Consider the following 15,749-nt stretch of genomic DNA (forward strand, 5'->3'; position numbering starts at 1 on the left):
AGTAAGGAATGTATTGATTTTTCTTTTTTTTTTTCTTCATTTTTTCAATTTTCGTTTTGGCCCTGTAATGACGGAGGGCAGGTGGAATGCACCAATTGCGTAAGGAAATTTGAACCTTTTTCCATGCCCATTCTCATTAGGTATATTCCCCTTTAAGGGTGTGGGTTGTACATTGGAATAAAGGTTATCTTTCTGACATAGTTGAGGGATTCAAACAAGTTGGTTGGACAATATTGTCGGCTATTTCAGCTTGAAGCCTTCGAGATCTTTCCTCTTTCATAAAGGTGATCTCCACTTAAACATTTTGGGAAAGATCAGGAGAAAGCTTGTGCATGCACTGAAGAGATGCGTAGAATATATACCAACGTGGGCTGTTTCAGGGTTGTAAATAGCAACGGCGAAATTAAAGTTCTGTGGGCGATAATGAACAATTTTAATTCATCAGCATTCTTTCCATTTGTCTTTACAATTTGAGAATATATGGAAATTCTTTCAAGGACTGATCTATAAATACGGACATGATCGAGAATATAAAATTAGCATATCAGAGAGAATTTTTTTATACATGAAAATGATGAGAAGAAGAAAGGCCTTACATGAAGAAAAGAGTCTTTGTTTGGTAGCCAAGAATGACTTGCCTACTGCTTTAATTTCAAGAGGTTATTGTAAAACCCCTGGTCTGGGTCTGCAGGCAGTCACCTTGGCTAAGCTAACAGGTTCTTTTCTCTTATGTTAGGCTTTCTTTTCTTCCTCCATAATGAAAGGTTAATGCTGTTTTTATTTTATTTTATTTTATTTTTACAAGAAAGGCCGCAGTGGTAAAGAAAATTATAAGCGCCGGCGATCGAATCCCAGTTTTGCAAAAATAACGAGTGAACCATTTAAATTAAATCCCAAATTCACTAACGCTGATTTTACTTATGCAATCAACATTCCAAGGTTCGGATTGTGCAATTCTTTTATATCTGTTTCGAGGACGTACAGGGTTTATAGCTAGCATAGCAGAAGCTATATATAAAAAACTAAAAGTATAAATGATATATTAATACTCGTAAGATATTCAAGTTCGATTCGAATAAAACTCGAATTCGATTTGATTATTATCAAGTCGAGCTCGAGTAGCTCGACTCATCGATCGAATCGAGTTTGAGTATTTTTATACCCGACTTGAATAGCTCGCAAGCTTAATCGAGCTTTTATATTTAAATATATTTTTATTATTTTAATTAATAAAATATCTCAAATTCGAGTTCGAACTCAAGCACAAAGAATCGAATTCTTGTCGAGTATACGAATCGAACTTATTTTTATATATTAATTGAGCTTAATCGAACGAGCTCAAGTAACTCGATTTCGATCACGAATCGAGCTTGAATTAAAAAAATAAAACTTAATCGAGTTTGAATCGAATATCGAACAACAAATTAAGAATCAAGCTTGAGCTCGAATTTCTCACTATATCGACTTGACTCGACTCGATTACATCCCTACCAAAAACTAAATGAAGCAACAAGTTCCCATTGTCAGGGTAACACATGAAAGCATGTCAGATGTTAGAATTTCACTTGGGTTGGGCTCCTGTCCTTTACTTTTAATTACGTTTAAGCATAGTTGTGATTAAACCGAATTAGATACTATCATTTTTCATTTGAATCCATCACTATTAGATAGAAAGTATATAAAACTCAATTAAATGGCATATTTATGGTTAAATAGAAAACTTTTACCGGTAAGTTTTAATTAAAATATATAGCTTTATTATCTCAAAATATATATAGCTTTATATTTATATATATTTTTTAATTTTAATAATTGACCAGCAATTAAGTTCTCATTCAAATTGCACACAAATTAAAAACCAGTAAAACACAATGGTGAGCTAATGCCTAATCAATTGTTTTAACCCATGGCAAAGATGGTACTATATTTCTTGTTTAATATATATATATATATATATATATATATTTATCTTTATATAACCTTTGAACTTTATATGTATATTAGATTTCAAGCTTGCGCTTTACTTGCATAAGTAAAATACAATTATGTATTAATTTAAACATTAAAAAATGTATAATAAAAAAATAATGTATCCATGTTTCTTCATGGGTTTCATTAGCTTAAACTCTAGGTTATCATAAGGTTGAAGTAATAATGCAACCACAACAAGCATAAATTATGTCTAAGATAAGCCATACATCCAAATTGACATATCCAATAGACGACTTAGATTTAATTTAGACATGCAATAATAGATATTAGAGAATTGAAGGAGTTCAAAACTGTCTATAGCTAATAATATCTCCACAAAGATAAATGCTACAGGTTTTTCCATTATTATGATCTAGACATACTCAAACTTTTCTCCTTTTAATACATGCCTATAGTTTGGTTCAGTGTATCTAGAATTTATGTCTTACTGAGATTGATCAAATTAAGCTTTTCAAGTTGAGAATGTTCCAATAGGTATTAGAGAATTAAGTAAGATTATGTTACCATAGTTGAGTTAGATAAGCCATTTATAGAATGTAGCATTCAACAATCTTATTTTTATGTTCAGTTTCTCTCCAAAGATGATTGCATATTGTTTGGAATATTAACCATCAAGTGCTTTACATAATAGCAATTTTAGGTCTTATGATCAGTTTTGGAATATTGACAATCAAATACCTCACATAACACCAATTTCAAGTCTTATGATCTATTTTTCTTTCTTTGATATATAAATGGTATAAGTCATTTGAACAAAAGTAATATATGTTACACATGTAATAATATAGGGTATTGCAAGTGCTTTTTTTTTTTTTTTTTCTTAAGGCATAATAAAGCAGAACCATGAATCCATGATCCATGGATTACCTTTTATCTAGATTGAAACCTAGAGTATTACATAAGAATTAAAGCAATCTACTAATACCCAGAAGACAAACAATAAAAGTAAAAAAAAAAAAAATAACTTTCTTACTCTCTTTAATTGACTGAGATTGTTGTTGGTAATTGCTATGGTTTGATTGAAATCCATTGTTGCTTTGAATATTGGCAATCTCAAGGTAAAAGTTTTGCATATAAGTGTATTCGGGTTTTACCATGCTGAGGGAAAATCATCTTGTTTTGTATACTCTTAAAAACTTCAAGCTTGTTGTTGTGCATGAAAATTAATATGTCAAAAAAATCTTTAAAAGATTGAAGAGAAAATTTTTAGTTAAATTAATTGAAAATGATTACATACTATTGGCATTGTGTTGGTTGATGATAGAAATATGCTTGACAAAGAGATGGGCAAGTCATGGTTAGGTTTGGAAAAAGAAATTAGAGTAGTTATTGTTTTCTTTAAAAGATGTTTTGTTGGTTGTTTCCAGAATTGGATTTAAGGTCTATAAATGTTTAGCATAAAAAAAAAAGTGTGCTTAATAAATGTTCAACACCAACATGAAACTTTGTAAATGCAAAAGATGCAGACCTGCTTGACGATTGTATTGTCAGTTAAAGCAACTCTTTGCTTGTTCAATTCCCATAACCTCTTTTGTAAATAAACTCCCTCACACTCTTGAGATTATGGTATCTAGAAACATACATTACTGAAAAATAAGATATTGCAAGTATATAAAATATTAAAAAGGAAAGCAAGAAAGCAAAAGATCCCCATAAGTCACATAATGTTCAATCAAGTGAAGCATGTTCATCGTTGTCTTATTCACTTTAAGAAAAACACCATTGAAAATATGCATTTGTTAAGAGCAAACACAACAATTTAGATTCAGATTTTAATTATTTATTAAAAAAAATTAAATAATTCCTAATACTTTCACAACCACCATTTGCTTACAATGTTAGGAAGAAAGACCCAGAGTTGCCATGACAATGAAACATCATACCAAAACGTGCAAGTTTGACAATAAGTTCACAATAGTTAAAAAGTTACTACATTAACTTTCAATTTTGAGCTACATTATCACAATGACAAATTGCCCAAAGTTTCAATAACTTCAAATTGTACAAACAATACATTATAATTGAATTTTAAACAAAATATCTCAAACACCAACACATGAATACCGACATTAAAATATCCAAAGAGCAAGGTTATTTCAACTAGATATCTTAACATACATCTAACTCTCAAAGCGAAACTCATTTCATGCACACACACTATATACATACAGGGAAAAGTTGGTAATTGATTCTTATAACCCATATTCTTCTTAATTTTAGAAAAAAAAAATCAATAAGCTACCAGTCTCAATCGCAAGAGTTACAAGATCTTTCTCATCATTAGATGTATGGCATTGATACTGAAAACAAAGATTCACAACATGTTATTATTTAGAATTTAGATTCATGGACCAATAAAATGTCACAATAAACACATACCCACGGATTCAAATGATAAAATAAAAGCTTAGCTTTTGGATTGACTTAAAACCTTCCTTTCAATTTTGCTTTTCGCTTCAAATGAATCAACTCCTTTTCTTGATGCTTACATACCACATAATACAACTCAGACGCTTTTAGGATTTTGATAAAAACAAATTTATATAAACACAAATAGAAAAGCACATTTACTTGAGCCTCGTACTTTGTTTGAATTTTCCAAGCCATAGTTGTCTAGCAGTGAAACATTCTTGAGAAAAGGCTTCTGAGAAAACTATAGATCTAGATTGAAAGAAAATATTTAGATAATACCAATGCAAGCATTCAATTCAAAATTTATTACCAAGTAAAATATATTAGGGATTTAACAATTTAAATGAAGCTACTTACCACAAAACCCTATGGGGATATTCAACTATCTTTCAAGGCAACTCCTATAGTTCAAAACTTCAAATTCACATGAATATGTAGTAGAAAAATCAGTTTTCTATACAAAACAAAGTCTTTCCTTTCTTTAAAAGAAGCAGTCAAGCATTTCCTTGAACAGTTGTTTACCTTTAAGTTTTAGCTTTAAATTTCTAGCTTCAATAACTTTTAGAACTAATAATCAGGTAGTGACTGTAAATTTTCCTCCATAGGACTCTATCATAATACACAAAGGACTTTTCTATAGGCTTTCATTTGTATTAAACAATTTCATCAGCAAAATAGTTAAATCAGTTATTGATTCATCATTAGTTTTCCCTAATAACTTTGTATCCTCTACATAGTTATATCCTGTTCCAACTGGGTTGTCCTATATTATATCAAAATCATTAAAAATGACTAAACATTAATAAAAGATTTGCAATTTGTAACCAAGTGAAATTCCTTGGCTTCAAGTTGGTGTCTAATGGCTCAATCTCTTCAAAGTTTCTAATTCCAACGCTTGAGGCACCCTATATTAAGAAGAAAACAAACATGAAAGCAATTTCAAAGTTGAAATAGAACTGAAAGTCAATCAAAATTTAGAAACTTGAGCCTTGGCTTTTCAAAATGAAACATCTAATAAAAAATTTAAACAATATTTGTCTCACATTTTAAGTAATGCCGAAATGATGAAGAAAACTTACAGGTCCACGTTATAGCCATAAAATTATTTGCCATGGCTTGGAAAGCTATTCAACTATGTAAGAACTTTAATAAAGCCACCAAAACATGTGTGCTTCAATATAATACAACTCAAGAAAAATAAACTAAGATTAGAATCATTCACATTAAAACTTTTGGATCCAATAAAATAACAAAATGAATGAAAATTTTATAAATTATGAAACTGCTTACTTGGTTCTCGACTTTCTTCTTCCTTGCAACTTCAAGCTCTTGCATTTTGGCAAGCTCCCATTTTTCATTTCTCTTTTGTTTTTTCAAAAGTTAAGAAAAAAAATATTTTTAGCTTGTCTATTTTTACTTTTTATCACAATCCAGGTAGCTATGACTATGAAACTTAACAAATGAAAGTGATCAAAATAAAGTAAAGTTTTACATAAGAGTATTAAATTATGTAAAGATATACAAAGATATATGACCTGTAACTTTGAGGCCATTAAGTTTTGTAAGAATTGAGTTTATTATGCCACTGGTTTTTAGCTGAATAATCAGAAGCATCAGATTTGTTTCCATCATCTTCACCTTCATTGTCTGTTAAATACTTTGTTAGTCTTGAATGGATCTTTATTTTGAAATGACAAAACATTAAGCTAAATAAGCTTGATCAAGATTTTGAAAAATATTTATTTAGTACATGTTCTTAAGTTTTATTATTTTTTGTACTAAATAAATAATATGATTTTCAAAGTTTGAACAAACCTTCTTTATGTTTTCTTATTTCTCAAATCAAAACTATCTTTAAACATTATTTATTTAAGCTCAAATGAAAATCCAATTGTTGTTTGTAAAGTGAACTTATTCATTTTGGACTCAATACAAATTTTATAAAATTGGTTTTGAGAAATAGATTAATTTAAGAAAGTTGTTTTACAATAACAAAGTTTTCCAACATTGAACTTGTTTTAATTTTTTGTATTAATTCATAAAGTTTTAATATTTGAATTTTATATGGTTGGAAATCTCTTTGAGTCTACATCCTAATGGATTAAACAAAATCAAAATCTAGATTTTCTAAGAAAAGATTTTGAATTTTTACTAGACACTTTGCAATTGTCTAAAAACTGCATAAAAGGTAGATTTGAAAATTCACTATAATTCATATACAATAAATTAGATGATGAATTTTATATGATATAAAGCCCTTTAAGTCTAATTTCTATATCTTTAAACATTTTTTGATTTGGATTTATATAACTCAAGATATGATCAAATTAGTAAGTAGAATGCAAAATAGGAGACAACCACCTAGCTCTGACATGATTGATCCCCTCAAAAAGATATCGATTGATTTTTTACTCAGAATAAAGTTTTTGCTCCAGGATTGAAAAAGGGATCAATCACTCTATGTAGGGGATCGATCACCCCCTTCACAGGATCGATTCCCTACATAAAGGGATCGATCAGGTTGTGTTTTATAAGGCATAAAATGGCATCAAAATATGAACCAATTGATCCATTTAGAAAAGAGATCGATTAGGTATGCCTAGAAGCACTCCAACGGCTAGTTTATCAAGCTTCAACAGCTATTTTCTTCTTCCAAACCATTCTCAATGGCTAGTTCTTCAATTTTTTTATATATTGGGCATTCCAACACATCAAGAAGATTGGTGAATTAAGAGAACAAAAGCCAACAAGTTATATTTTTATTTTCTCAAAGAATCAAGACTTGTTAAAGCTTAAAATCCATATCTTTTGTATTTGTTGTATCCAAGCTGTATTTATTGTTCATTCATCATTTTCTTGTACCTAAACTTGACAAACACTCAGCTTTTGAGAGGCATTTTAAGTTTGTATTTCTATTAAGTGATTTTATAATCAAGAGGTAAGGTATCCTCTTGAATTTGTGTGATTGAGAGGTTGTTACTTAGCATAAAAAGTAGAGAGCGTTAGGTTGCTATCTAAGCCTTAAAGAAAAGATAGAGTTGTAATTTCAATTCAAAAATAGTGGATTGAAACCTTGGTGTGGACAACCAAAAAGAGAGGATGTAGGTGCCTTGTGGAGAAGGACTGAACTTTTATAAATCCTTATATTTGATTTCTCTATCCCTATCTCTTTACTTTACATTTGGTTTAAGATATATTAATTGTTGTCATTTGCATATACTTTTCATTTAATTATTTTGAAATCATTGTTTGGGAAGAACTTGAAAAAAATTCAATTCACCCCCTCTTAGATCACTATCTCACCTAAAAAGCTAACACATTTTCTCCTCATATTCCTTGTTTTTACTCTAAATGTAGAAGCTCTAATATGAGACTGAGTTTTTCATTCTTTTCAAACCTTAATCTCTTGGTGCAAAAATCTTAAAAACTCAGTACATATTCAATAGTTAAACCAAGTTTAATTCAAAGAAGGAATCAGATTAAAAAGGCTATGAAATAAGAGGAAAAATCATATATTGGAAACCTTAAATAGAAGAATTCAATTAGTGGCTTGTTTTGGCAGGTTGTTTTCACTTTTAAAATGTACAATAAATTGCATGAGATTATGAAAGGGAGCTAGAATTTATTTTTATGTTTGAAATTAAATGAAGAAAAACTAAAAATAAAAATGAATTAATCTTAACAAAAAGAAAAAAATTAGTTAAGTTGTTTAAATATGGCAGATTGGTTACACGAGTGAAATGACTACAAAAATGGTTGATAATTGTAAAGAATGTTAAGAATTGGAATTCAATAATAATAAGATCACACACTCAAAATTTGAAAATTTCATATTTCTAGGAATTGAGTTTGAAGCTTTCAAATCGAACTATTTGAGTCTTGAACTTTTATGTTCTATTTGGTTTCTAAGAAAAAAAAATTGGAGAAGGCAAAAATTTTTCTTTGTTTGTCAAATTAGAATATTGAAAACTTAGCAAAAGCAAGAATGTTTGAATTCCTCAACACATTCCTTTTTTTTTAACCTTAGTTTTCTCAACAACCAAATAGAAACTTTTAGAATATAAAACCAAAAAAAAAAAAAAAAACCAACTCTAAAAATAGCAAAAAAAAATCCAAAATCTAAAATCTTTCTCTGAATTTTCTCAACTGAATCAAGTCAAAACAATATTTACTACACTACAAATTACAGAACCTGTCTTCCTATAAAGACACTGCAATGGCTTCTTTGTTTATAAGAAACAAAGAGTAAAATAAAAAAAAAGTAAACCTTTTCCTTAACACTTGATATAAAAAGTGACTAGGGTTTTTTCTTGAGAATCTATATCAAGAAATAAAAGAAAAAAAATAATTACATAGAAAGAAAATGCTTGAAACAAAAAAAAAAAGTTATCTGTTGAGACTCACTTGTTTGAGTTGTTATTGTCAACTAAACAATAATAATCTCTAATTTTTTAGCTGAATATTAAATCATGCATACGACCAAAAAGCAATACTTTACTTTACACAATCTCTCTCTACCTGTACTTTTGATATTGTTATGAAAAAATCTTTTTTTGGGTAATGATTAGAAAATTCATCGTTTATGAATATACACTGTTTACAATTAAATATAAATATGATCAAATCAAAACCATATTTTCTCACCCATTTCTTCTCAAAATTATATCAAACTAAAACCAATGTGAAACAAATTCTACATATCTAATAGTCCTGGAATAGAAAACCTTCAAAACATAAACACAAAATAGAAACAATGAAATAGGCTGTCTTAATAAAGCTTATCACTAAATTAAACCTACAAAATCTTAGTATAAAAAAAAACTCATTTATTCTAATAAGCAATTATTGGTAAAAAAAATGGAAATTGAACCAGTACCATGTCATTTCAAGGACTGATAAAATATAATCAATGTAGATATGAACAAATAGTAAAAAAAATTCAAGCAAAATAGAAAAATAACCAACTAAAATATAGATTTTTGCAAAAAAAAAAAAAGTCATACTTGAGAACCATGGCTGCTATGCACTGTTGTTACTTTGTTCTTTTATTGTGAAAACCCTAATGATGTTATGTTGAAAAATGGTACCAAAAAAAAAAAAAAAAGCTATTCAAAGCCAACAAAATCCTTCTAAACAATACAAAAAACCCATGCATGCATAAAAATGCAAAAAATATATTAAAAAGAAAAATATTCAATGATTGATCATCATTATAATTCACCATCATCAACATCTTTCATCATCACTAAATGATTTACATGTTGAGGCTTAATTTCATTGCCATCAAAATATTTTAGATGTAGATGTTTGGTTTTTTCAAAGGTTGTCTTAAAATGAAATTTTAAGTAGAAAAAAAAATCTTGGAAGGTGCCGACATAAATGTTTTAGATTAATTGCTTAGAAATATGGCAATCATATCAATGAGTAAAAAGGGAAAAATCCAAAATCCAATAAAAATTAGTTACTTTTTTACATGTAAGTCCTTAGAAGATGATATGAACACTTTCTTCACCATTTAGAGCCATCCAATCCTTTTTCTTCCCATCTTTTCTCAAATTAAGAGCTCCAACAATTATAAAATAAAGACATAAATTTAGCAGTATATTAGATTTGATAGACCATTTTTTAAAGTAATGCTTATTGCATTCATGAAAAAGTTTAAACTTAACAAAAAATCAAAACCTAAATCAAAGAAATAGTAAAAAAAATCAAACCATAAACTTTATCAATCAATAATCAAAACTCATTTAAAAAAATTATCAAAAAAACAAAAAAGAATAATGAAAACCAAAAGTTTATGACTTAATAATAAAAAAATTCTATATTAGAAAAGTAATAAAAAAAATTGAAGAAAACAATAAAATTAAGTTAGAAACATAGAGATAAACTTAAAACCAAGTCGAAAAATGAGTTACCCAAAAAAAACCCAAATTTTGGCATATTCCTTAAAGGTCAATTCGTTATCAAATGAGCCTTGTGGTTTAAAAGGGTGTATGAGAAAACTCATGTATAAGAATTGAAAAGGGATGAGAAGAGTTTGAAAGGGTACGAGAGAACCTTCTAGATTTATTTTATTCCAAAATTACCCATTGATTTCTTTTTTAAGACATTGTTGAGGTATGTTGGCAATATGAAATTTGGTATAGTTTTTATTTATATATATATATATATAAGATCTTTATACTTTTATTAGACCCAAATAAGCTATTGATCTTTAATTTACATCGAAATAAATTCTTAATTTTTATTTGTATTAAATTAAGCCCTTAACCTTTAATTTGTACTTAAAATAAGTCTTTAACATAAATCAATATTTTATTTGAAATAAGAATTTATTTGGATAAAAATCCAAGACTAAGTAGGGGTGAGCATAAGTCAGTTTTAACCGAATAAAAGAAAGAAAAACTAAAATTTAATTAAATTGGGTTTGATTTTTTTGGATTTGATGATTTTGTCGGTTAAGAGGTTAGTTTACGGTTTTGCACGCCAAAGATCGAACCGACCAAAAAAATAAAAAATTAACCCACCCAATTGTCAAAAACATAGCCTACAAAAGATAAAACTCACTTAAGACTTTTCTCAAAGACTTGGTGGGCTTGATAAAAAATTTAGATTAATTGCTCAAATTAAAGAAGATTATATGTTAATATATGAAAATTAAGTAGATAAATGGAAGAGGAAATTTGCCATATATATTATTCATTGAACATGCCTTAAATAGGCAAAGTACACAACTTAAATAAGCCAAAAAATAGCAACTACTTGTAATCCAAAAAATCAGGAATAGAACTTCTATGTCAATTAACAAATTTATTAAGTGGCTAAAGAATAGGCTAAAAATAAGACATAAAGATAACAAACTAACAGAATATATGTGACTCAACAAGGATAGCTCAACAAATCTCTTAAGAATTATTCAACAAACCCTTTCTTAAATTGAGCATTGTTAAATGATCAGTTTAAACATTATCCAAAGTGCATAATCCAAGCAACTTTCTTTGTTTCTCAAATGCTGACAACTTGAAAGGTTTGGTAAAAATGTTAGCAATTTGATCTTCACTCCTGCAATAGATAAGATTAACAACTCATTCTCTTATGAGATCCTTCAAGAAATATTTTTTTTACATCTATATGCTTGCATCTTCCACTGAGAACAGGATTATTAGACAACTTTATTGTTGAGATGTTGTTGTAAAAAATAGCAATATGTCATTATTTAAATTGACACTCCTCAAGAATTCTTCTCAACCAAATTGTTTAACGAGCACAAGCTATTGCTATAATAAACTCAACTTTTATAGTTGATAAAGTTACAATTGGTTATTTTTTTATGACCATAAAACTATTGTTGTCCTCATCATAAAGACATAACCTGATGTACTCTTTATATCATCCAAGTCCCTAGCATAATCATTATCTATGAACCAAAATAAGTATGATTTTTCTCCTTTCTTATAGAATAATCCATACTCAACAATACCTCGCAAGTATTTGATAATTTTTTTTACTGTCAAGAGATGAATTTTTTTCGGGCACTCCATGAATATGCTAATGAGATTGATAACACGCATAATGTCTAGTCATGTTGTAGTTAAATACATCAAGCTTCCCACAATTTGCTATAAACTATGCTATTAACTATTTTCCCTTCAAGATTTCTAATAAACTTCATATCTGCTTCAATTGGTGTGCCAACAGGATTGCATTCCTTTATTCTAAACCTGTCTAAAATATGTTACTCATCCAAGTCTCCATGCAAGAAGGTTGATTTAATGTCAAGTTGGAAAACTGACCATGAATTTTGTGTTGCCAAGGAAATCACCAATCTGATTGTGTCATGTTTTACCACTAGAGCAAAAACTTCTAGTAATATACACCAAACTTTTATTTATAGCCTTTAGCAACTAATCGCCCCTTATAGTTATCAACTTCACCATTCTTTTTCAACTTTGTTTTGTAAACCCATTTCACACCTATGGTCTTCTTCCTCATTGGAAGCTTAGTTAGCTCCTAAGTATTATTTTTTTCAATGGCTGCAATTTCTTAATCCTTTGCCTTCTTCCATTTTGATTATAACACAACACAATCTAAAAATAAAGCAAAATATGTAAGTTATTCCATACTAAATTGGTCAATTCCAGGTACCTCATAATCAATCATCCATGTAGTATTTTTTGGATACATTGAGGACATTGTTCATCATCTGATTTAGCTGCTGGAATAATGCTTTAACCAATTAGAACAATATTTTGATTGATTGGTGTTTATTGCTCATTCTTCATGATTTGTTATTGTTTTTTCTCTCCCATTTCTTTATTAAATTAGTTGGTAACTTGGTATTTGCCATTTGACATTGCCTTAATTCCATTCCTAGAACCTTTTTTCATCGAAAATCACATTTCAACTGATAATAATTTTTTTGGTATTTGGATTGTACAACTTGTATGCCTTGAAAAAATTACAAATACCAAGAAAAATAGACTTTTCTCATTCGTCATCTAACTTCTTTGTTTTTTCTTGTGGAATGTGAGCATAAGCAATACAACTAAAAATTCTAAAATGATCCATACTTGGTTTTCTTCAACTCCATACCTTTTCAGGTGTCATGTTATGTATAGTGAAAGTTGGACTTCTATTTAGAATATGAATGCTCCAATTGATTGCCTCCAGCCAAAATTTTTTTGAAACTCTGCTTTTTACTAACATGCTTCTGACTATGTTCAGGATTGTATGATTATTTCTTTTGCATACATGATTTTGTTGTGAGGTGTATGCTATTGTTAATTATCATTTGATGCCACATTCTTTGCAAAAGTTTACAAAATCACGTGAATTGTACTCTCCTCTTTGATCTAGGTGGAACACTTGAATTGGACTTTCTGCTTCTTTTTCTAAAATTGCTTTGAAGCTTTTGAAAGTCATAAAAGCTTTGGACTTCTCTTATAAGAAGTAAACCTAAATTTTTTGACTAAAAACATCAATAAAAGTGATAAAATATCATTTAACTCCATTAGAAATAAGATTGATTGGTCCACAAATGTTAGAGTGTACAATCTCTAATAGCTTTCTTGTTCTCACTTATTTTCCTGTTAGAAATGGATCACAATGTTGTTTTCCAAAAACACATTCTTCACAAACACTTGAAATGTTTGTAAAACTTGAAAGACTAGTTATTATGCTCTTTTGTTAAAGTGTCTTGAAAACACCAAAATTTATCGTAGTGAAAATGCCATAACCAGGCCACATCATTCAACCTTACTGAGAAATATAACTTATTAATGCTATTGAGATGAATAGAAAACATCTTATTATGAGTCATTTTAACTTGAGCAAGTAAGCCCAACTTGGCATTTTGAATTGAGCATACCCCACCTTTAATGACAATCTCATAACTCTTCTTTTGTAATTAACCAATACTTAGAAGATTGGTCTTCAATTCTGGAACATAAAGGACGTTGAAAATTGTTTGAGTGGAATTTTCTCTAGTTTGAATGGTTACCTGTCCTTTTCCCATAACCAAGACTTTTGAATTATCTCCAAACTTCATATTATCCCATAATGATTAATCTAATTTGGAGAAAGTTGACTTGTTTTAGCACATATGATTACTGCTATCGATGTCCAAATACCACAAGTTCCTCTTATTGGTTTCTTATTTTGCATGGCAAACCATCAATAGAGAAATTTCCTTATGTTTCATTTCTACAAATTTTGATTTTTCTCCATCTTTCTTTTATAGATTAGTTTGACATTCATATTTGTAATAATTATACCTGTGGGACCTATAGCACTCGATGTTGGACTTATCTTCTATCTTTGATCTATAAGTAGTCGAGTGAGATCTTCTACGTCCCCTTCTTCTTTCTTAAGCATCATAGGACTAAACTTCTTGATGCTAATGTTATTGGTATTTCTTCTCTATATTTTCTCTGCTTTGACCTTTTTCTCTACTTACTCTATTTGGTGCTACAGAATAATTATAAATTGATGCCTTTAAAGCTTGCTCACCTTGATTTTACTGATTTAACTTTCTTTCATAAACCAGCAAAGAACTTTAAAGTTGATCAAATGATAATTCATCAAGATCATTAGACTCCTTAATAGCACAAACAACAAAATTAAAATTTGGTCCTATGGATTGGAGTATCTTCTCAACAATGGTAATATTTTATGTCTTGTCACCATGGGTCCTCATTTTTTTGACAATTGCCATTGTCTTTGAAATATAGTCTGTAGTTAACTTTCTCTTTTTCATTCAAAGTGTTTGGAACTCCAAACGGAGTGCTTAAGTTGTTGCCTTTTTACCTTTGTAAATCTCTAGTACTTTTTTCATTGAGTTTCAAATATGATTGGAGTTGTCTTTGCAAAAAATAATCTCCACGATTGTCTAATCAATTGCTTGGAAAAGATAATTTTTTACCTTAAGATCTTTTCGCTTTAATGTTTCCAACTCTACCTTTTGTGTATCATTCATACCAACTGATGGTTTTGCTACTATGGACTCAACTACATCTTAATACTTCTTGGACTTTAGAAAGTTTTCCATCAACATGCTTCAATAATTATAGTGACCATCCAAATGAGGAATAACAAGTTGCACAAATGTTCAAAGGTTATTTTTGTTACTGCTGCTACCTTTTGTTCATTTAATGTACCAAGCTCTGATACCAAATTTCAGAAATAGAGCCTACAAAAGATAAAACTCATTTAAAACTTTTCTTAAACAATTGGTGGGCTTGATAAAGAATTAGATTAATTGCTCAAAAGAAAAAAAACTATATGCTAATATATGAAAATTAAGCATATATATGAAAAAGAAAATCCATACATATTATTCATTGAACATGTCTTAAATAGGCAAAGCACTTAACATAAATAAGCTAAAAAATAGCAACTATTTATAAACCTAATGACCAAGAATAAAACTCCCACATCAATCAACAAAATTGTTAAGTGGCTAAAGACTAAGCTAAAAATAAGACACGTTAGGATAACAAACTAACAGAATGTGGCAACTCAACAAAGATAACTCAACAAATATCTTAAGAATTATTCAACACCAATATGAAAATACCCATTTACCCTTATTTATGTTATGAAACCCTAACTTTTTTTCTCTGGCTTTTTCTTTATCACACACGCTTATCAACTTATGCCTCCCCTCTGACTCTTAACCATTCTTTCACACCTCTCAACATTCTCAACCTTTTCTCGACTCTTATGTCTTTGGTCTCTCAGCCTTCGAGCCTCACAGCCCCTTCTGCCTTTATGCCTTTCAACCTCCTTCCAACTATTAACCCTTACGCCTCTCATCCTTTGCTTGACTCTTAGCTTGGTATGTCTAG

General features: G+C 29.2%; 1 pseudogene; it reads right to left on the minus strand.

Moving 5' to 3' along the window:
* Window positions 1–2,866: 2,866 nt before the first annotated feature.
* LOC149514749 (large ribosomal subunit protein uL30y-like) lies at window positions 2,867–5,775 on the minus strand (annotated as a pseudogene).
* Between the last annotated feature and the right edge of the window lie 9,974 nt (window positions 5,776–15,749).

Source organism: Durio zibethinus, chromosome 15 (genome assembly GCF_047325235.1).
Source record: "Durio zibethinus cultivar Kanyao isolate XHJ-2024 chromosome 15, ASM4732523v1, whole genome shotgun sequence".
NCBI lineage: Eukaryota > Viridiplantae > Streptophyta > Magnoliopsida > Malvales > Malvaceae > Durio > Durio zibethinus.